Genomic DNA, 22,503 nt, shown 5'->3' on the forward strand with positions numbered 1-22,503 from the left:
TCTCTCTCTCTCTCACTTGTGTTCCATAATCTCTAAAGTTCAGACAGAGAGTTGGCACGACGCCACAGAGACCCAGAGGACTTGCCAAGTTTCCGTGGGTTGGTTGTTGCTGGGTACAAGAAAGAAGAGAAAAAAAACTATCCCGATTCACACAAAATGCAGCCAGACTGGTTTGCTGCCACACAGCGAGGCCTTAAAGCTCTGTGGTAGGACCGACCTTGTCGCTTTGCCAGTGGTGTAAAGTAACTAAGTACATTTACTCAAGTACTGTACTTATAAGTACAATTTTTAGGTCTTTTTTACTTTACCGGAGTATTTCCAATTTTCACTACTTTTACTTCTACTCCACAACATCTCAGAGGCAAATGTTGTACTTTTAACTCCACTACAATTATTTGAAAACTTCAGTTACTAGTTACTTTGTAGATTTTGATTATTATCACATTACATTACATTACATTACAGTCATTTAGCAGACGCTTTTATCCAAAGCGACTTACAATAAGTGTATTCAACATAGGTAGGGAACGAAAACTACTAATCACCAGAAGTTTTAAGTGCATTTCCTGCAAAAACAAGCAACCAAGAGTATACCTAGCGCTAAGGTAAAAGTGCAATATATCAGCTACCTACTTTCTTAAACAGATGAGACAAAAATGGCAAATCAAATGAGCACGAGCTAAAACAAATAAGTGTATCGACTAAACAAGATCCAATAAAACAATACAAAAATAAAACAAGAGTTCGTACAACTAGTTAACAACAAGTAGGCCAGGCAAAGAGGAAGGGTAGTGTTTCCTGAAGAGGTGGGTTTTCAGCCAAAAAAGTCGTATACATACAGTAACCACTTCAGCCTTATATACATTTTGGCCGTTTGAAAATAGCCGATCTACAAGCTCACAATGCGTCGCGATGCGACGCATTGTGAGCTTGTAGATCGGCTATTTTCAAAAGATTTTTATACATTTTATACCTTTTGACAACTTGTGAAAAGGGACATTCTGCATAACGAGTGATTGATACTTTTACTTAAGTAAAAACATTTTAGTACTTTTTCCACCACTGCGCTTTGCTGCTATAGCTTGAAAATCTGTTGTAGCTTGGAAATCTGTTGTATCATCGTGCAATGGAGTGTAAGTTAAGCTTGAGGAGGTCTTTCACCTCCTATTGGCTATTCAGGCTTTATTTTGTCCTCACTGAGCAGACGGATGTGCGTTCACGTTTTTGATTCCTCGCTTTATTTTTTTCAGTCATTGAAATTGAACTTGAATCCAGTCGGCTTCAGCAATGGCTCTCAGGGGGTGCTCGGCAATTTTTTTTTAACATAATTATGAACTCTATTTTATCGGCTACTCAGAAATAGCAGATCTACAAGCTCACAACACGTCACTTCTTGAGCTGAAAAAAATAGATTTGTTTATAAATCACGTTTTTGAATGTTCTTTGAAGAGCACAAATATTCTCCTATGGCGGCCCTTCCCTGGCAAAAAAAAACTCTTTTTAGATGAGGGTCCGAGGGCAAAATACATATCAATTTCAGGGTCCTCGACGTGAAAAAGTTAAGAGAACCACTGGCTTTTTGAACAGTCAAGTGGAAGTAAGTAGTACATCACAACACTACACAGACATGGCTCGGCGTACATCAGGCTCAGGATCAACAGATGTGAACAAGGTGAACAACAGTTTGAGTTTATTGTTAAAGTTCACCCTGGGTCTTATCAGCGGCGGCAACACAACAGAGGCAACATGGGACACTTTGATCTTCAAAGGGAGATGAGTATGAATGAGGGGCAATAACGCCATGATAATGCCAATCTGCACCCATTACTCCATAGATCACAGGGTTACTGCGGCGGGAGAGAGAGAGTGGCTTTTACTTTCAGACTGACTGACTGACTGACTGACTGACTTATACTTAGTTACAAGGGGGCCGTTTTCCATGGCGCCACATTGCCATCTAGTGGTCAAAGTTGAGATAAGTTTACTTGCTTAGTTACTGTGGTTCTCAAACTTTAAAATCTCAAGGACCCCCCCTTAACTCTGACAGTGTACAAATGGAACCAAATGGACCCTAACGGGTCCATTTGGTTACATGTGTACACTGTCAGAGTTACAGACCTGTACAGGTCCATAGAACCCCCTCAAGGATCTTAATTTTGAAGGACCCCTACAAGTCTGAGAGTGTACCAAAAAAAATGGAACCAAACGGTCCCGTACGCTCTCAAGAGTAACAGACCTGTAAAAGGGTACATTTGGAACCCCCTCAAGGACCCCTGAGGGTCCCTGGACCCCGCTCTTTGAGAACCATTGCTGTAGACAGCTTGAAATGCACAGTGGTAGCATGCAGGCACAGTGGCACCGAATAAAACAAAGGAAATATAAAGAAATAATATTTATTTATATAATATAAAAGCAGCAGACATTCCCTAATCCCTATGTAAAGTATACCTCATAGATTAACATAAACTGAACATGAAAACAGTGCTAAAAAAGAAAGTACTGTATATATTGACCAGTGGTGTAAAGTAACTAATTACATTTACTCAAGTACTGTACTTAACTTTTTACTTTACTGGAGTATTTCAAATTTTCAGTACTTTTATTTCTACTCCACTACATCTCAGAGGGAAAATATTGTACTTTTACTCCACTACAATTATTTTAAAACTTTAGTTACTAGTTACTTTGTAGATTCTGATTAGTATTACAAAACATACATCACCCACTTCAGCCCTATATGCATTTCAGCCATTTGAAATATAGCCGATCTACAAGCTCACAATGCGTCGCATTGCGACGCATTGTGAGCTTGTAGATCTGCTTCAAAAGATTTGTATCCATTTTATCCATTTGAAAAGTTGTGAAATGGGACATTCTGCATGATGAGTACTTTCTACTTTTGGCACTTTAAGTACATTTTGATGCCACTACCTTTGTACTTTTACTCAAGTAAACTTTTTTTCCCCACCAATGATATTGACTATGAATAATCTTTTGAAAGGAGGAGCTGAGCCATTCATTGAAATCCAGTTATTGAAGTCTGGACAAGGGAGACACCTTGTGGTCATTGTGACCCACTACAGTGCTGTAACACAATGACTATGTTTTCATAATGACAAAGCATAAATCACGTTACAGGGAGGCTGTGTCTAACCTGTGGAGACAAAAGCTGGGAATCTATCAGTGAAAAAAAGTGTGTATACTGTAAATACAGCACCTTTTCATGCAAATACAAAATCTGTCTTGACAAGATTAGTGGAGACAAAATCAGCTTCATCCACCGAAAACAAACCGTGCAAGTTTATGGGCACTAGTATGTATGCAAAGTTATATTAAAATCAATGTCACGACACTCAAAACCCTGGCCAAGTTGCCATATCTGAATATAATCAGCCCTGTGGCCAGTAGTTCACTGTGTTGACTTTCTCAGGGAAAAGGTAAATCTCTGACCTCTAGTGGTGGAATGGAGAAACGTTATTAAGGGAGAGATGGGAGATGGGGGCCGATGTCTAGTTTAAGGCGCATACGTACCACATATAGTTTCTAATGCGAGCCGTGGGTTCCATTCCCAAGCACAACGACCTTTGCTGCGCGTCACTCCCTGTTTCCTATCACACTACACTGTACTATCCAAAAAAAAATCCCAATAAGAATTTGTGAAATCTTTTAAACATGTCCCTGGCACAACATATTTTCAGATGGGGGTCCGGGCCACGGCCAAATACATTTGGGGGTTCTTGATATGAAAAGGTTTGAGAACCACTGTACAATACAAATATCTCACATGTTATTCCATGTTGCAGAGAGGGCAAGAGGGAGGATCATGTTTATTTCAGCATTGTATTTCAGCAACTTCAGTTAAAACTAATTCATCACCAACAGAAGCAAATAGACTGTTGGGTCCGGGGACCCCCAGGGGTCCTTGAGGGGGTTCCAGGGGGTCCCCAGCAAAAGTAGTTAAAAGTAGTTAAAAAGTAGTTAAGTAGTTTTGCTGGGGACCCAGGGGGTCCCCAGCAAAAGTAGCATCACAATCATTTTAACCACTTAACCACTCTGGGGTGCAACAGGTAATCGAACTAATCATACAAAAACCAAAAAAACAATAATCGTTAAGAAGATAATTGATAGTCACGGCCATAATTATGGATTTCCTCATGTCACACTGGACCCCTAATGACAAACCACTAAACCAGGGGGTTTCAACCAGGGACCACCGCCCTGACTAAGAATCAACCTGGGGACCACTGTTGTGTTGGGTGGGGATATGGGCTAAGATTAATGCTTTGGTAACACTTGCTATGCATCCCATGTCTATACATCCCACTGATTCTCAACCAATTAGTGGTCCATGGGAAAATGTTCTAAAATATGTGAGTGGAAATATGTGTGCTCTGCTCAAAAAAAGGTTGAGAACCACTGATCTATTCCTATCCCACGGTTACCCTTATTCCATTCTCTTACTTTATCCAACCTTCCACTAAACTAATTAACTGATATATACTGTTGTTGTATCTTATGAGCAGAATCAGCAGATACATGTGATTATATGGGTACATTTCCTAATAATGATGACTCAATCAGGCAATCAGGTACACTTCCTCTTCTTGAGAGTTTCTGTGGAATTGCTTGACCTCCTACTTCCCAGTAACTGACAACATCATCATAGGTCACCAGGTCATTTTAGAGCACTGTTCCGTGGAAGAAAATATTCACTTTCACTTTCCTACATTACTAAATGCACGTGGCAAATGCAAGGCATTACACAGATTAATATTGTGAAAATAGCCGATCTACACTCTACAAGCCAATCTACGAGCTTGTAGATCGGCTATTTTCAAAATGTTTGCCTCTTTCTTATATTATTACTTATATTTTGTATAGCATACTGTACCAGTAGGTTGTTGATTACTTTTGACGCAGATTTGGTATCTTTTCTTTCTTTCTTAAAAAGGTCTTAAAAGTCCTTAAATTGTCACTTCACTGTCATCTGGGGACCCCCCCAAAATCATGTGGGGACCCCCCTGGGAGTCCCAACCCACAGGTTGAGAACCACTGCACTAGACCTACAACTGCAAGAACATGCAAAGCTGCAAAGGTTCATCTTTTTCAATAATATCCAAGTTTATGGTAAACTAAACAAACTTCTTTTTAACTCCATATTTTAACTTTGTGTGCTCTTTGGTAAATTAACGCCCTACTTGATCATCCTACAGCATCACACAAAAGCATCAAAAGTAGCAGATCTACAAGTTTTGCTTCATGCCGCGTTTCGAGCTTGTAGATCTGCTACTTTTTCTATTTTTGAATTTGAATCCTGAAAAGTAATAGTTTTGGACATATGAGGTTTCAGGGTTTCAGCCCAATCTGTAAAAAAATAAAATAAATCCAGACTAACTATGAAAGTAATTTAACTAAAGCAGTGATTCTCAAATTGGGGTCCTTGGGACCCTTACCTTGAGGGGGTTCCATATGGACCCTTACAGGTCTGTAGCTCTGAGTGTGTACAAATGGAACCAAATTATGGGGTCCTTGAAATACATATATATTTTTTTTAGTTTGAGAACCACTGACCTAAACAGTCCATGTTGGTGCCAATGCTCATTTCTTTACTGTTGTTTAATGTGCATCAGTGGTTCACAAACGTTTTCGTGTCAATGACCCCCAAAATGTAATATTTGTCTGCGGACCCAAATCTCAAAAATGTTAAAAAACTTTCGCTTTGAAAAAAAAAACAAAGTGGGAGTAGGAAGTACCACTGGTTTAATGTACATTGAGAATGTGTAGTTATTATGAGTAAACTTCTTTAGCTGAAAACTCATCATGCTGTAGCCTGTGTGTCAAAAAGACATTTCCACCAGCCCATGTTGTGTAGTAACTACTTCAAACTATTGCACTCAAATCTAGACTTGCTGTTGCAAATTGGCGCCGTGAAGTTCCAGTGGTCAAGAAAGGAAGTACAGGAAGAGACAAAAATATTCAGATGCTTGTTTTGCAACGTACGTCCACAAGAGGGCAGCAGAGACTAACAATTACATAAAGTTACTGTTGACAGCAGTCAAAATGAACCTGACAGCCTACACAACTTGGAAGCCCTAATGTAAACAAATGGTTCTCAAAGTGGGGTCCAGGGACTCCCAGGGGTCCCCGAGGGAGTTCCAAGGGGGTCTCCAGCTAAATGATTGATAGTTATAGGAACCAAATGGACCCCTTGCGGGTCTGTAACTGTGGGAGTGTACAAATTGACACAATACTCAGAACAGGGTCAAGGGTGACTGAAGCCACTTTTTCATGGCTTTTCGCTGCTATATTTTTTTAGTGCACCGTTTCTCAACATCAGGTCTGGGGGCCAACCAGGGGTCCAAAATATGGACCCTTTCGGGTCTGTAATAGTGTGTTTGTAACTCTATAAACATTGAGGATTTTACAGTGTAGAATTATGCAGAGATAATTATAATATTGTTATAATATTGTTTTGCATTAAATGGGGGCCACCAGCATGACCCTAATGCATATAGGTGCTGTCGGGTAGAAACCTTGTATCTCAAAAATCTATAAATCTATATTTTTGTAAATTAACGCCATACTACATCATGCAGGAGTGTCACAAAAAAGTAGTGAACATAGCAGATCTACAAGCTCCACAACACGGCGGAGCTTGCAGATCGGCTATTTTCACTATTTTGAATTTTTAAAAAGCAATGGTTTTGGACATACAAGGTTTTCAGCCGACAGCAACTATATCAAACGTTGGGGGGTGTTTGAAATCATGGTTTTCAGTGTAGATGACAACAACACATGATGCCTGATTCACCCAATACTTCTCAAGGGGACTGAGGGTCCGTTTCTTCAGGGCCTTTTATACTGCAAATACGTTCAGGACTGGCTATTGCAAGTGCATCTCAAATATTTTCATGTCAAGGACACCCAAATGTATATATATTTGGCCGCCCCCATCTGAAAAGATTCTGTGCCAGGGACCCCCACAGGAAGAGAACATTCATGTTAATTTCACTTCTAAAAAATATTTTCAAGATATTTTCAAAAAAACGTTTCTAAGATAGCAGATCTACAAGCTCAAAACACGTCGCAATGTGTCACATCGTGAGCTTGCAGATCAGCCTTTTCTTTTGAATAGTCGCAGTAGTCAAAGTGGTTAAAGTGATTGTGATGCTATTATGGGCCTATTAACGAGGCCTATCAAGGACCCCAGGGGGTCCCTGGCCTGGACCCCAACATTGAGAACCATTGGGCTTATTGTACAGATCTTTATCAGAAGAGCATGTCTAGTCTAGTCCATTGGTTTTCAAAGTGGGGTCCTTGGGGGGGTAGCTAAATGTGTTAATATAGCATCTCAATCATTTTAAACACTTCATCTATATCTTATACTTTGGCTATTCAAAAATAGCAGATATACAAGTCACTGTATACGAGTCACTTCATCCCACGCTATGAGCTTTTAGATCTGCTATTTTTGTGCAAATATTTTAATATATATATGTATATTTTTTCAAACTCATTTTTTTTCTTCTGGGGGTCCCTGGCACAAAATATCGGGGCACAAAAAGTGGGTCCGCAGCCAAATACATATCATTATGGGTTGAACCACTGCTTTAGTCTCTCTCTCCACCCCCTGGTAAACACCACACAGCTTTCTTATGTAAAGCTGTAGTATTGGGGTGTGCTCAGCCCCAATTAATCCGCTTTAAGTCCACAAATACAAATAGACCCACATGTAGAGACACACGGGCCCTCACACGCACGTCTCTCCTCCACAAGATTTAATCCACTAAGACCGGGAACGCATCTGTGTCATTTTAACATTTCTTTGGCTATTCAAAAATAGCAGATCTACAAGCTCATAGCGCGGCACCAAGTGCCGCGCTATGACCTTATAGATCCGCTATTTTTTGGAAAATTTGTGCAAAACTTTGAATATATAATTTATTTATTTTTAAAGCGAACATTTTTAACTTCGATCTGTGCTTCTGGGGGTCCCTGGAACAACATATTTTGAGATGGGTGGTCCGCGGCCAAATACATATAATTTTGGGGGTCCTTTACATGGAAAAGTTGGAGCACCACTGATATAGAAACATACAGTATTTAGAAATATTTTTTTGCTATGTATTTGACCGCAAACCCCCATCTCAAAATGTTTCGTTCCAGGGACCCCCCAGAAGCAAAGATTTGAGTTACAAATGTTCGCTTGAAAAAAAAAAATATATATATATATATATATATATATATATATATATATATATTCAAAGATTTGCACACATTTCACACAAATTGTTTAAAAAATAGCAGATCTACAAGCTCATAGTGCGGCACTCGGTGTGCCACCACCTATGTGCCACCACCAAATAAAAATCAATCAATCAAATTAAATCAATTAGTTTCGATTAACTGTTGCACCCACACACACACAGAAAGTCTGCCGAGGACCCTGGTGGTCCGCCGGGTTTGGTCCCGGGGAGGTCACAGAGGAAATTACACGCTCCTCTTCACACTGAAAATGTCTCCTTTATCCCCCCCACACCCCCCCACCCCGAATGAGAGAAAAGGGGAAAGAAAGAGTGAATGAGAAAGCCCCCCCAAACCGTCCTGAATAGGGAAGGGGCTTTTTACTTGTATAGGTAAAAGTGTCTCAAAATGTTACTTAGAATTTCGTCTCGGGTGGAAAAGAAACTGTCCAAAAACTGTTGCTTTTCAGGATTCAAACTCAAAAGCATCCAAAGTAGCAGATCTACAAGCTCAATAAGAGGCGCTTGGCACCGGGTTTGGAGCTTGTAGATCTGCTACTTTTGACGCTGTAGTATGATCAAGCAGGGCGTTCATTTACACACAAAAAAAAAATGGAGATAAGAGGTTTCAGCTGGACAGGAACGAGTTGTAACTTTTACTTCAAGAAATCTGAGTACTTTTTTCCAGCCACAAACATTAGCAGTGTTGCTACGGCGACCCACGGCGAGGCTATATAAGCGGAGTGGAGCATTGGTCACAGGTTGGGTGGAATGTGACATTTGGCGCAACAAAAGGTTGGAATTTTCCCTCCAAAAAGGGGAGAGTGTGAAAGGAGCAAGCGAAGGTCAGCGGAAGAATGGCAGAGGGGAGAAAGCCATGGAAGAAGGTCTCCGGCATTATAGATGGAGTTCGGATTGGCACAGTGGACAAATGCCTGCCCACAACCCACTGAGGTTGTGGGTTCAGATCCACCGTGGTGCATCCGGCTTTCTCGAGTGTCTATAGGAACACAATTGGCCCGTGTTCAGGGCAGGGAGGTTGATAATTGTCACTCTACGTAATCCTACGGCCTGGGGCGGCACCTGTCAGCAGAGAGTGTTGGGTGGGAGTAGGCATGCAAATTATCGATTCATTCTTTAATTGATAGTTGATAACCTTATCGATCGATTAATCGACTAATTGATATGCAGCAGGGTTTTTTTTAGGACCAAAAGGAAAATTCTTGTCCGAAACCGGAAATGAGTGCAGAAACATAATAGCCTTGATGTATATAACATTAACGAGCGTCAACGAGCATCAGCTGGACACAGACACACACACACCCACCTCCCCTCTGCAGTGCTCTATGGAGTCCCATTTCCCTCCAAAAGCCCTTGAATATGATGGAATATGATTAAGGATTACTGTGATTATGGTAAGCTCACATTTCATATCACACACACCATACATGTAACTTTCACTAGCCCCCGCCCTCCACAAAAAAGTTTCAATTAATTGAAAACCAATAGATTTAATCAATTCTTAGCGGCAATTCATCGATTAATTGTTAACATCCCTAGGTGGGAGGAGTAGGACGAAGGCCATATGTCACTGGCAGGTGAGTCAGTAGGATACAGATGCATCTATCATGCAATACCTCACATGTGCATAATTGTCCTCATGTGTTCAAAACTGTTGCTTCTAAGGATTCAAATAGAAAAAATAGCAGATCCACAAGTTCCAAGCTCAATCCACAAGCACAAGAGCTTGTGGATCAGCTACTTTTGAGTGACGTTGTAGCATGATCAAAGTAGGGCGTTAAGGTTAGGTTAGGTTTCTGCCCGACAGCGATGATATGCATTAACCTTAACCACCTAGCATCTCTAATTTCTGGGCCACGGCATAATAGGTGAACACTCTTCCAAAAAAATAATAAAGTGTCGCCGCGTAGAGATACGGTTTATAGAGAAAAAAGTAGGGGACCAAGTATAGACCACTGGTTGACACCCCTGGTCAACAAAGTATATCGGGATTAAGTGGTTAACGCACGCACACACACACACACGCACACACACGACACATATACAGTGTCATAGACGTGCATCGCATAACTCTCAATTCTAGAGATCAATCTCTCGCTCGTATTTTGCACCTGTCCTGGAGGCATTTGGTACATTTTGGTTCCACTTGTACACTCAAAAGAGTTTGCAGTAATTTAGCTGGGGACCCCGTGGAACACCCCCCCAGGACCCCACTTTGAGAACGAACCACTGCTGTAAATAACAAACTTAACAAACACACATCATAAAGGTCCCCCTGTACTGTGTGAAGTTAAGTTTACTACAGTGCGCGCACACACACACACACACACACACACACACACACACACACACACACACACACACACACACACACACACACACACACACACACACACACACACACACACACACACCTGCAGCAGCGTCTACTACTCAGTGCCTTCCAGAGGGTCCTGACCAGACAGAGGTTTGGTCTGTTCATCTCTTCATTCACTACTGTTCTCCACATACATAGTGTATTTGTGGCGAGGTGGGTGGTGTGTGTGTGTGTGTGTGTGTGTGTGTGTGTGTGTGTGTGTGTGTGTGTGTGTGTGTGTGTGTGTGTGTGTGTGTGTGTGTGTGTGTGTGTGTGTGTGTGTGTGTGTGTGTGTGTGTGTGTGTGTGTGTGTGTGTGTGTGTGTGTGTGTGTGCGTGCCGTCTTCCTGTGGCGGGGGTGGGTGTCTCCGCCGCCCGCCTGAATTGAGCGCTGTCTGTCTGCGTACCACACTGATGCCCCTGTGCTCCGCTACACGCCACTGGTTCTCAAAGTGTGGTCCGGGGACCCTCAGGAGGTCACCCAGCAAAATAGCATTAAAAAAATCTGTTTAACCACATTTAACCCTATTTTATACTTGGGCTATTCAGAAATAGCACATATCATCTCTGTTGGCCAGAAACCTCTTATCTCCATGTTTTAACCTTTTGTGTTTTTTCGTAAATTAATGCCCTTCTTGATCATACTACAGCGTCACACAAAAGCATCAAAAGTAGCAGATCTACAAGCTCGAGACGCAGCACGAAGCGACGTGGTTTGAGCTTGTAGATCTGCTGCTTTTGCTATTTTTGGATTTGAATCCTGAAAAGTAACAGTTTTTGACATATGAAGTTTCCACCTGACAGAGACGATATACAAGCTCCAGATCTACAAGAGATTGTAGTGGGCGAAACAATAGAACAACACAAATCTTCTCTTATGAGGGGAGGTCCCTTCCCTGGAGCAACAGTCTGTTCAGATGAAGGTCCGTGGGCAAATACAATCATCAATTTGGGGGTCCTTCACATGAAAACGTTTGAGAACCATGTACTGCACTGCACTGTTCTGTTCTGTGGAGGACGGATGGACAGACGGAGAAAGGCTAAAGAAACCACTCTACCTTCTGCTACTCCACTGGTTCTCAAACTTTTTCATTTCAAGGAGGACCCCCAGTTTGGTATGGAATGAAGCTATGGACCCCCATAAACACAGAGAGCTTACAGACCAGTAAGGGGTAATTTGGTCCCATTAGCAAACTCTCAGTGTTACAGTAAAGTGTCCATTTGGCTCCTAGTCCTATGAATCGTTTAGCTGGGAACCCCCTGGAACCCTCTCAAGGACCCTGGGGGTCCCCAGCCAGGCCCCACTTTGAGAACCACTGCTCTACTCCATTATATACCTTTTATACGTGAATTCAGTTTCTGTAGAGTATATGCGACCTGCATCAACTTTGACCTACTGTTAAGTGTTAACAACAGGACAACATCAGTGAAAGGAGTCCTTTCGTGAGTAAGAAGTTAGAGCAGCATTAACCACTTAAACCCCATCATCATCCATATTGTGGGGAAAGCTTTAGCAGAAAAAAGCAGATCGGCAAGCTCACATCGTTGATCGGCTATTTTCAGTGAAAGCCTTCCCCACAATAACAGAAAACAGAAAATACACAAGCTAGCGTAGAGCCCTGAGTGACTCCGGTCAACCAGGTGCAGCGGCACGCTCGCTCAGAGGAAAGTGACCAAGTAAATGCATGTGGAGTGCAGCTATAGGGCTGGGCAATATGACTTTAAATCAAATTATTAACTTATGCCTCGAATGCGATTAATGAATGATACGTTTTTTGTAAAACTAATAAAGATAGCAGATCGGCGGTTCAGTTCACGTTAATAAAAATAGTGAAAGTAGTATTTTTGCTACTTTTGTGTGACACACTCTTTGGAGATAAGAGGTCCGACAGCAACAATGAGCACCATTAAGTCGGTTAGAGGTTGTAAATGTCGGTTTCGATATATTCTCGGTTAATTGCCCAGTCCTTGTCTGGAGTGCAGCAGCTCTGCAGCATCCACATGCACAAGCCCTTCCCTCAGCAGCCAACATGCACCACCTCTCTCTGCTCCACTCTCTCCTTTCCCCTTCGCTCCCTGAGGCAGGTCGTTGCCCCCCCACCCCCCCACCCGCCCTCCCCTCAACTCTAAGCTGTGCCTTCTATGAAGGAAATGACCAATCTGCTGACGTCTCCTTCCACCTTCCCTTCCCTTCTCTTTCTCGTACCGGCTGTTTAAACAAAACATCCCTCCTTTCCCTCATGAGCAATATTACAGAGAGAGGACAATTGTTTGGTGGGCTGGCAGTGGGAGAGGGATGGAGCCCCCCCCCCCCATCATTCAGACTCTGGCTGGCCAGCAGCCAGGGTAAACACAAAGTGGCTAGTTATGGTGGAGTGGTCTGGTACACTGGGCTGGTCCAAATATATTGATATCATATTGATATCGTGATGAGAGGCTACTGCTGTACACATAATCGTCTGGTGTTTTTTTTTTTTTTTTGCATAATATCTTAACATTGTGATATAGCAAAAAGTGCTAATAATCATCAAAACATTGTTAATTGTCACAATGCAATCGGCTTGTAGCTTGAAGATTTTTGTATAATATTAGATTTTACAATATAATACATTTATATTATCGTAACATTGCGATATTATCGTCGCAATATCGATATGGAGGTACGGTATTTGGTCCGAAATAGTGATATTTGATCCCGCCCAGCCTTAGCCTGGTATCATGCTGTGTGGTACAGCCCTGGGGTACAATATAGCACTACAGCAGTAGTTCTCAAACGTTTACCTTTCAAGGACCCCCCTTAACTCTGACAGTGTACAAATGGAACCACTTGGTTGCATTTGTACACTGTCAGAGTTACAGACTTGTACGGGTCAATGTAGAACCCCCCCCCCCCAAGGAACTCTGGACCCCCACTTTGAAAACCCCTGCACTACAGGATGAGGCGTTACGGGCTACCCTATTTGCCAAATGGTCAATGGCGACGTGACCAGATAGCTGATGGGTGAGTACTGTATGTCATGACTCAGCCTCGATGCCCTTCATGTCACCCCCCCCCCCCCCCCCCCACAACGGTCTGCCAGGGGTCCTGGTGAATGTTCACACACTGGGCAGGTGACTCACTGTGAGATAATATGTCATCATGAGACAGACTAACTGTTTTTTCATCTGTTTCTATCCTGTGTACAGTACCATGGTCCTAAGGGTTCATAGAGAAGCATATACTGTGAGACCCTAGTGCCAACACACACACAGACGCACAGTCGCACACCCACGCATGCACACACACACACACACACCGAACGGTCCAGCCACAGAAAATCACAAATGGAGGGAAAATCACCAAAGCATTGATACAAAAAAAAACACTTTACACAACTTTCCCAGCTTTTCAAAACCTCTCTCTCTCTCTCTCTCTCTCTCTCTCTCTCTAACGCACACACACACACACACACACACACACACACAGACTATACACACTCACACACACACACACACACACACACACACACAAGCACAAACACATACACCTCGGAACAAAGGTGCCATTTTGCTCAGGAAGGGTCAGCCGTTCCCTCCATCAGACAGGGGCTTGTTCTTGGTCTGAAGGCTGCTGCCCAATCTCAGGCCACCCTCCCTCCGGCCCCCCCACCCGCCCACCCCCGGAGACAAGCTCTCCATTGTTCTTGCACCGCTAATAAATGACAGTTCTCCTGTTCAGACAAACTTTCGAGCCCATTCTAAACGCACACACACTCCCACCCACCCACCACCCCCCAACACACACACACACACACACACACACACACACACACACACACACACACACACACACACACAAGTATAACTCCTGATACACAAAACTAGATTAATTTCTTTAAATGCAACTCCTTACAACCCCTTCTATAACCCCGATTCTACAAATGCCTTCTAAATCAGTAATTCTCAAACTTTTTCCTGGCAAGAAAAGACCCCCAAAATTATATGTATTTGACCACTTTCAAGATTTTGCAAAAATGTTCAAAATGCAGATTTACAAAGCTCAACGAGCGTCACATCCATAATAATGCATCGAGAGCTTGTAGCTCCGCTAGCATTCACGGCATTGCAACAACCAGCATGCAACTTCAGCATAAATCAGACTTTTTAAACGGACACTAATGATGGAAAGATATAACTGCTTCTTTTTTTTTAATCAAGGGAAATTTCACACACATAATATTCCATGGGAAGCATTGTGTCATGGAGACTGTGAGTGAGATCATTACGAACCCCCCGTTTTACTGTGAGAGCTGCAACAATGTCATTAACGTAGTATAACTTCCCCTTTTTCACCTCGGGTTGATTTGAAGCGGTCGTGACATCTATACGCAGTTCACTAAGAGGTCAGGTTATTCAGTCAGTGTTATCATCTGTCTGCATTGTGTCACACATACACGCACGCACGTGCACGCACTCACACACACACACACACACACACGCGCACTCACACACACACACGTGCAGGCACACGCACCCAAACACGCGGTTGAACAGAGCCAGGAGAGGACCGAAGAAGGTGAGCCCGCCAATTGGTTGGTTTGGACATGATAAATCACCACTCAGCTTAAGCCCATAAACACACCATTAACACACTCGACCACAGCAACTCAATCTGTTTACCTTAACCACCGTGCGCGGGGGGGGGGGGGGGGGGGGGGGGGGGGGGGACTACCTATCGCTCTCCTCCTCCTCCTGGCAGTGGCAGTAGGCCCTGTGTTAGCAGCACGCCTCAGGGCCTGATGCACGCGTCTGTCACTGGGTATATCAGCTCAGACAGAGAGAGACAAGAGAGGCTGCAACATTGTCTCTCATAGACACTTTGAAGAGACACACAGCGTTTGTGTCTCAGTGTTTGTCTCAGTGTTGTTGCATCATCATGGGGGGTCAGGGTGAGGTTATTTTTCCAGGACTGGAGTGAAAGCGTCCTTCTTCACTTTTTTTTCTCTCTCCTGAACCCCCAGAAGAGAAGATTTGTAAAGAAATTCAAAATGATTCAACATTTTCGAGATTTTTCAAAATGTTTAAAAAACAAATAGCAGCTATTTTTGAAGAGCCAACATATAAATGGATAAAGTGCTTAAAATTATTATGATGCCATGTTAACTACTTTTGCCGGGGACCCCTGGACCCCCCACCCAAGGACCCCTGGGGAACAGAGTCTGTGTAATAATAATATTGGCCTCTGGCCCCAAACGTAATTTATGCTCCGTCATAAATTCAGTGCTGTGTGCTGAAAAAAAAAAGATAGCAGATCTACAAGCTCACAATGTGTTGCAGATGCGACACATTGTGAGCTTCTAGATCTGCCGTTTTTTTTTTGGCACGTGACACTGCCGTATACAACAGAGAATAAATGAGTCAGCATGAGCCTGCAGCCTGGATGTTGGTGCCTTTCGCTCATAGATTTTCTAGGTTCTCAACCTAGAGGAAAGCTGGTGCTAATGTATGTACAGTATGGTAAGGCCCCGGAATCCTTTGCACTTTCTGCGCCGTTGCTGCGAGAGTGTAAATACAAGCTCCCTAAGTGAGTCTGACCCCGGTGTGCATGGCTCTCTGCTGCGGTTTCACCACAAGCGTATCGTATGACAGCGTACAGACCAGCTTCTCTCTCAACCCTGTGAGAAAACAGCTCTTCTCGGCTTCGTCCCGGGGCAAGCTACGGGGGCCAAGGTGACGATTCAACGCAATCTGCCCCCCCCCCCCCCCCCCAAATAACACCATCATGTCCCACCGACATGTTCTGCTGCTTACTCCGAGAGGTGTGACAGCCAGCCAGCCAGCCAGCCAGCCAGCCTGGAACTGAGTTGTGTGCATGTACAGGACGAGTGGGTGAGGCAATGCCAGTGTGTGTGAGTGTGTGAGTGTGTGAGTGCGTGTGTGAGCGTGTGAGCGTGTGAGCGTGTGAGTGTGTGTGTGTGTGTGTGTATGTGTGCGTGTGCGTGTGTGTACGTGTGTGCATGAGTGTTTGTTGTGTGCGTGCCGTGCAGGGCCCTCACACAGCCAAAAGGGCGAGGTCGACCGTGTGCAGGACGAGATGCCGGGGCGAGCCCGGGGTCGCGTCCAACAACAAACATGTCTCCCGCTCCGCTCGTTCAAACGACAAAAGGGAGGAAAAAGGAGGAAGTTATAGAAGAAGAAGGGATAGTAGGGAAGAAAAAAAAAACATCCCCTCACTGTTTGGCTAAGGCTTTGCTCACTGACACAAAGTATGTCTTTGTCTCCCTCCCGGGGTGGGAGATAAAGGAATTCTTGTGTGTCGGGGGGCTCTGACCGAGTTTACTTGACACTTCAGCTCCCTTTGTGCGGCAAGTGTCCCACCGTCAATGCTGGCCATGAGAGTCACTTGGCATTAGACAGAGGGTCCCTCTTCAGCGGAGAAAGGGGGTCTTGTTTGGAGAAGATTTTTAATGGGGGGTGTGGGGGGGGGATTGTGGAGCAAGCAAGGGGGGGCTCGACTCTCTGTGCTCTGTGTGTGTGCTGTATACAGACATATAGTGGGGCTCTGTCCACCGAACCCGACAATAGATGGAATTCTTTACTCCGAAGAAGGAAGGAAGGAACCGGAGGCTGGACTTTAAGGAGAGCAGAGAGGGGAGATGTTCTAGGGTTGGAGGATGCAATCTTTGAGATAATGCACGAGTCGTTGTTGTCGGGCAGAAACCTCCTATCCTATCTCCATATTCTACGTTTTTGTATTTTTTGGTAAATTATCACCCTATACCTGATCATACTACAGCATCACACAAAAGCATCAAAAGTATCAGATCTACAAGCTTGTAGATCTGATACTTTAGATGTTTTTCATTCCTGAAAATCCAAACAGTTTTGAACATGAGGTTTCCAGCCGAGAGAGACGATATTACACACACGCACGCACGCACGCAGGCATGCGCACACGCTCACACACACACACACACACACACACACACACACACACACACACACACACACACACACACACACACACACACACACACACACACACACACACACACACACACACACACACACACACACACACACAGCACGTTACAGTACATGGTCAATGAAAAGATAAAGAGCAGGTACAATAAAGCTTGTCCCACATTATTCAGCCTTTGAGACCTGTCTGTCAAAACATCCCCTACACTGCAGCCTCCAACCAACGTATTGGCAAAAAACATAATTCTTCAGAGGAAGACACATCTGCTCATATACTTCCTTAAGTCACATCTTAAAGGCAACAGGGTATCATAACCATTACGCATGTCATCTGTCAGGTAGCATTAAGCAGTAATGACAGGTGTAATGCAGTGTCACGGAAACCCCATGCGTGGTGGCATTAGTCACACCTGACTGACTTAAGTCACAGAGGGACAAGAAGAGTACATCAGAAATCACTAAGTTGACAACTTGAACCCCAGGCAGCAGCATCTGCTGCCTGGGGTTCAAGTTGTCAACTTAGTGATTTCTGGGGGGGGGGGGGGGGGGGTGGTATTAGCCCCCAAAAATAGCAGCTCTACAAGCTCACAAGGCAACGATCTAATTGGCTTGCAGATCTGCTATTTTTGGCGAGGAGATTTGGTGAATTGGTGTAGAGGAAAAAAAGCAGTGTGAGCCATTAACTCAGATCCAGTTTACTAAAGTCTAGAGGGTCTATAAAAGGGCATTCAATGCCATTACTCATGTATTTCTGTATAGGCTACCTCTGTCTATGACAGGCGTGTTCAAATGAGTGCTGCGTGCGCACACCTGACGCGCTGCAGGTGTATAGTATTAGCGTGCCATGGCTGAGCTCGGTTACGCACAGTTTTTATTTTATTATTATTTATTCTATATTTAATGTTTTTCTTCTCGGTCAATATAAGATGTGAATGCCAGGCAATGATATTCTGTCCATAGCCTATGTATGTCTTTAAAGTGTCGGTTCAATCAGCAGCAGCAGTAACACAGCACAGACCACAGACATGAGAATAACGGACCAGGTTTCCCATAGCCAACAGGTGAACCTGACTGTGTGAAACCCCTCTGTGCCTGTATTTACTACTTAAGAAAAACAAACAGGCGATTAACAGGCATTACCTTCTGACAGAGGACTACATTCATATTAGCGGATTACTTTCATTAATCCCATTATTACACCAACAACAGCGGATTGTGAGTGTGTGTGTATTGTATTGTGGATGGTGGTGATGATGATGGCTTTCTCTGGAGCTGTAATTTACCTGTTATTGACTGATGATCAGGAGATAATCCGAAACGTTGGTCATGGTTACCTATAGGCTAGGCTACCAACCACCTCCATGAAAACAGGTCTTGAATGGTATTCCAACATGCACTCCACACTGGATAACAATTCCCATAGAAGAACGAGAGGATATCCACTCCAGAGTAGTTAGTAGCAGCTCCTATATCGCGTCGCTGACCATTCCGAAAGTGGCCATCATGACAGAGACACTTGAGCCAGCGACGAGTGTCCCTAAGAGACCCTTCCGTCTGACCAGAGACCCTTCTGTCTGACCAGAGACCCCTCTGTCTGACCAGAGACCCTCCTCGGTATGACCAGAGACCCCTCTGTCTGACCAGAGACCCCCCTCTGTATGACCAGAGATCCCTCTCTGCCTGACCAGTGAACTGCTCCAATTGTAGAGATCCAGACCATCTCTCTGTCTGACCAGAGACCCCTCTGTCTGACCAGTGAAATACTCCATGAAGAGATCCATTCCAGACCCCTCTGTCTGGCCAGAGAGCAATCTCTGTCTGACCAGTGAAATGATCCATAGAGATCCAGACCCCTCTCTCTGCCTGACCAGTGGAAGTGATCCAGGGGGTCTCTTCCTCCAGAGAAGACCCGATCGAGGGACCCCCTCATCCCGCCCAAGTTGCGCACGAGAAAGCCGTCGTGGTGATATTATTAAATCCAGAGAAAGTTACCCAGAACTTGTTGTATGTGTGTTGAAAACGCCACCAGCTGTCATCGTCAGCGGTTGGTTTTACCACTAATAACAACTCCACACGTGTGTGTTAAGTATCCTGTTGTTGAATAATGTATCCCGTTTCCACGTCCAGCTGGAATGTTTTAAAAAATCCATGCGTAAAAAAGAAATAAACTCCAGGAAGGTAAATTGGTCCAATCGATTAGCGGTGATCAATTCCATTCACAAACACTAGAATCCCCAGGCAGGCGTTCAGTTCAGCCGCTGAGCAGCCAGAGCGCAGTGGAGAGACTGGAGAGAGAGAGAGACAGAGAGAGCTATGCTCAACACGATGTGAACCCGAGGAGAGTCAAGTCTGCACTGAGCCATTACTTGGAGCACAGCAGAGTAGCAGCACATGCGGAGCCTCAGAGAACCAATGCATCATGGGATATGGAGTTCATTGCAGTAGTTGTTTTGTTTTTGCTGCTGTTGTTGGCTAAATACCAGTGGTTCAACTTCAACAAACGTTTTATTTGTTTATTTCAAGGACCCCATTTCAAAACTCAGACAGTATTTAAATGGAAGGGTCCATTTGGTACCATTTGAATACCCCCCCCCCCCCACACACACACACACACACACACACACACACACACACACACACACACACACACACACACACACACACACACACACACACACACACACACACACACACACACCACCCTGAGGGTCTCTGCCTGGACCCCACTTTGAGAGAACCACTAGCTAATACAATCAGGACCACAATGTCATATTTCCATAATGCCATAGGAAACATGGAAATGATCAAACCGTATTATTCATGTCTACAATTATGATCTGTAAATGTTTCTGTCATTATTGACCAAAAACAATGTTTTTTTGTTTGTTATTTTACTTTGTTTTCAATAACATAATAAAATGTTGTCAACCTTTGCTATTCTGCCATGAACGTTTAAACCAAACATTATTTTTCTATTATAAACCACACTAAATCAACGTTTATGACAGTACATTGCAGGTCGATACCAATATTGCGTGTGAGCAGAGAGAGGTGCGTGTGTGAGTAATAATGATCATCTGTCTGCAGAGATAGAGAATGTCGGTGCCTTGAATCACCTTCCCATGAATGAATCTCTTGTCTTCCTTACCTCACTCTTTCATGTCCTAACCACCTCCAGGCTTGCTTTTATTTCTGGGATCATAAGTTCCAAGCGCTCTCCCCCTTTTCAAAACTCCAAAACCAGGGACTGGATTTATTATTCCTGGGAATGGAGCAGAGCTCTTGCTTCATCCCTGTTACTGTATATTATGGCTGCAAGTATGGATTATAGCATATATATATATATATAAAAAAATAAAATGTGTGATTGTTCTATACATACCTTTTTTGTTTAATCAAATAATTGAGAAGTGTGTTTGAAAAGAATCAATATTTCTTTATGAATCAATTGACCATTTAAGCGCTATTTCATACTTCGTCACGGAACGGTGTCATGAAGAAATAGTGAAAATAGCTGATCTACAAGCTCACAACCCATTGTGAGCTTGTAGATCGGCTATTTTCACTATTTTTGAATTATTATTATTATTATTATTTCTTTTTGCCTATAAAGACATGCCCAAAATAGGGATCGATTATGAATTGATTATTGTATTAATAATCGGAGACAACGATCCATGGAATTACAGCAATGTAGGCAGTGATTAGGAGTAGGAAGTGATTCTAATTATATTATAACACATTGTGTTTATGAGAAACAAAGTCTAAATCACATTTTCTGAATAATGGTTTATCAGTCGACTGCTATGATAATGTGCACAGCACTTGTGTTATCCTATAACATAAACACATAGCCTACTAAATATGTTCAATGTCCAATAGCTGGAGGTTATAAGAAGCATACATGTTTCATTCATGAATATTTACAGGCCTACTATGTGATAGGTAGATGTGTGCCTCTCTTCCACTGTATCCCTGCTTGTCGCCTGTTTGTTAATAGCAGTTATACATGCCTGATGTATATGTTGGTTACTTGTTCACACATGTTATTTAGATAGACATCTTAGTGTTTGCTTGTCCACAAATGCCAAGAATGTTATTTAGATAGCAATGTTATTTAGATTAGTTTGTTTGATATTTATCTAGTGTCCTTAGTTACGTCGCAGCACTAAATTGTTTTCTTTGCACTCCATGCACTTCATGCACTCATGTCATACATTTCAAAAACCACTAAAGTGGATCAAAGGCAACTCCACTCCAGTTCTTCGGTCGCTCCCCGTTTGGCACCAGTCCAGTGCAATCCTGGAGTACCTGAATTGCACGCGATTCTGTCAATTGCAGGTACTTGATCGCTTTCTTGTGTGCAGGGTTGAAAAGTTGCTGGAGGTTTGCACACACAGCATTGCGTGACTAGAGCTCGGGATGAAAACACAAAGACATTGTTTTCAGTGATCAAACCCCCTTTATAGTAACTCAACAGCATTCCTGTCTCGCATTCCTAAGCCACCGCTGCTGTGTGTGTGAAGGCTGTTTTTTTTTCTTTTGAGAAAAAAAAGAGAGAGAGAGAGAGAGAGAGAAGAAGGAAGGTTGCACATTTTTTATCTTGTTCAGTCAGTGGGCCGGTTACACCAAATTACTCCCTGCTTCATTAGTCTAATGATCGCTGAAGATTACAATAGTCTACTAGATTTACTTTATTTATTTATGTATGTATTTATTTTGTATCGATGGATAAAAGTGATTGTATTTCATTTATTATAATGCCATAACCGGAATTCCCACAATCTTTCATATAGGCTGTTCATCAAATGACACTTTGGGGCAACCTAGTCAACTGTCATTAGGCAAGTATGTTCCCATAATGAACATAAAATATCCAGTGAATGTAAACAACACTAGAGAGAGAGCTGTCAGCTGCTGCCAG

At 43.2% G+C, this 22,503-nt stretch overlaps 1 long non-coding RNA gene across 3 annotated transcripts in view; it reads right to left on the bottom strand.

Annotated features, from left to right (window-relative positions):
* Positions 1-20,112, bottom strand: part of LOC311055236 — a 144,344-nt gene extending 124,232 nt beyond the window's left edge. For all 3 annotated transcript variants that reach the window (XR_014601773.1, XR_014601774.1, XR_014601775.1), the window contains exon 1: positions 18,863-20,112. This is a non-coding gene — a long non-coding RNA (uncharacterized lncRNA). The remainder of the gene's footprint in view (positions 1-18,862) is intronic.
* Positions 20,113-22,503: the final 2,391 nt, after the last annotated feature.

This window comes from Gymnoscopelus microlampas, assembly GCF_963454915.1.
Source record: "Gymnoscopelus microlampas genome assembly, chromosome: 11".
NCBI classification, from domain to species: domain Eukaryota; kingdom Metazoa; phylum Chordata; class Actinopteri; order Myctophiformes; family Myctophidae; genus Gymnoscopelus; species Gymnoscopelus microlampas.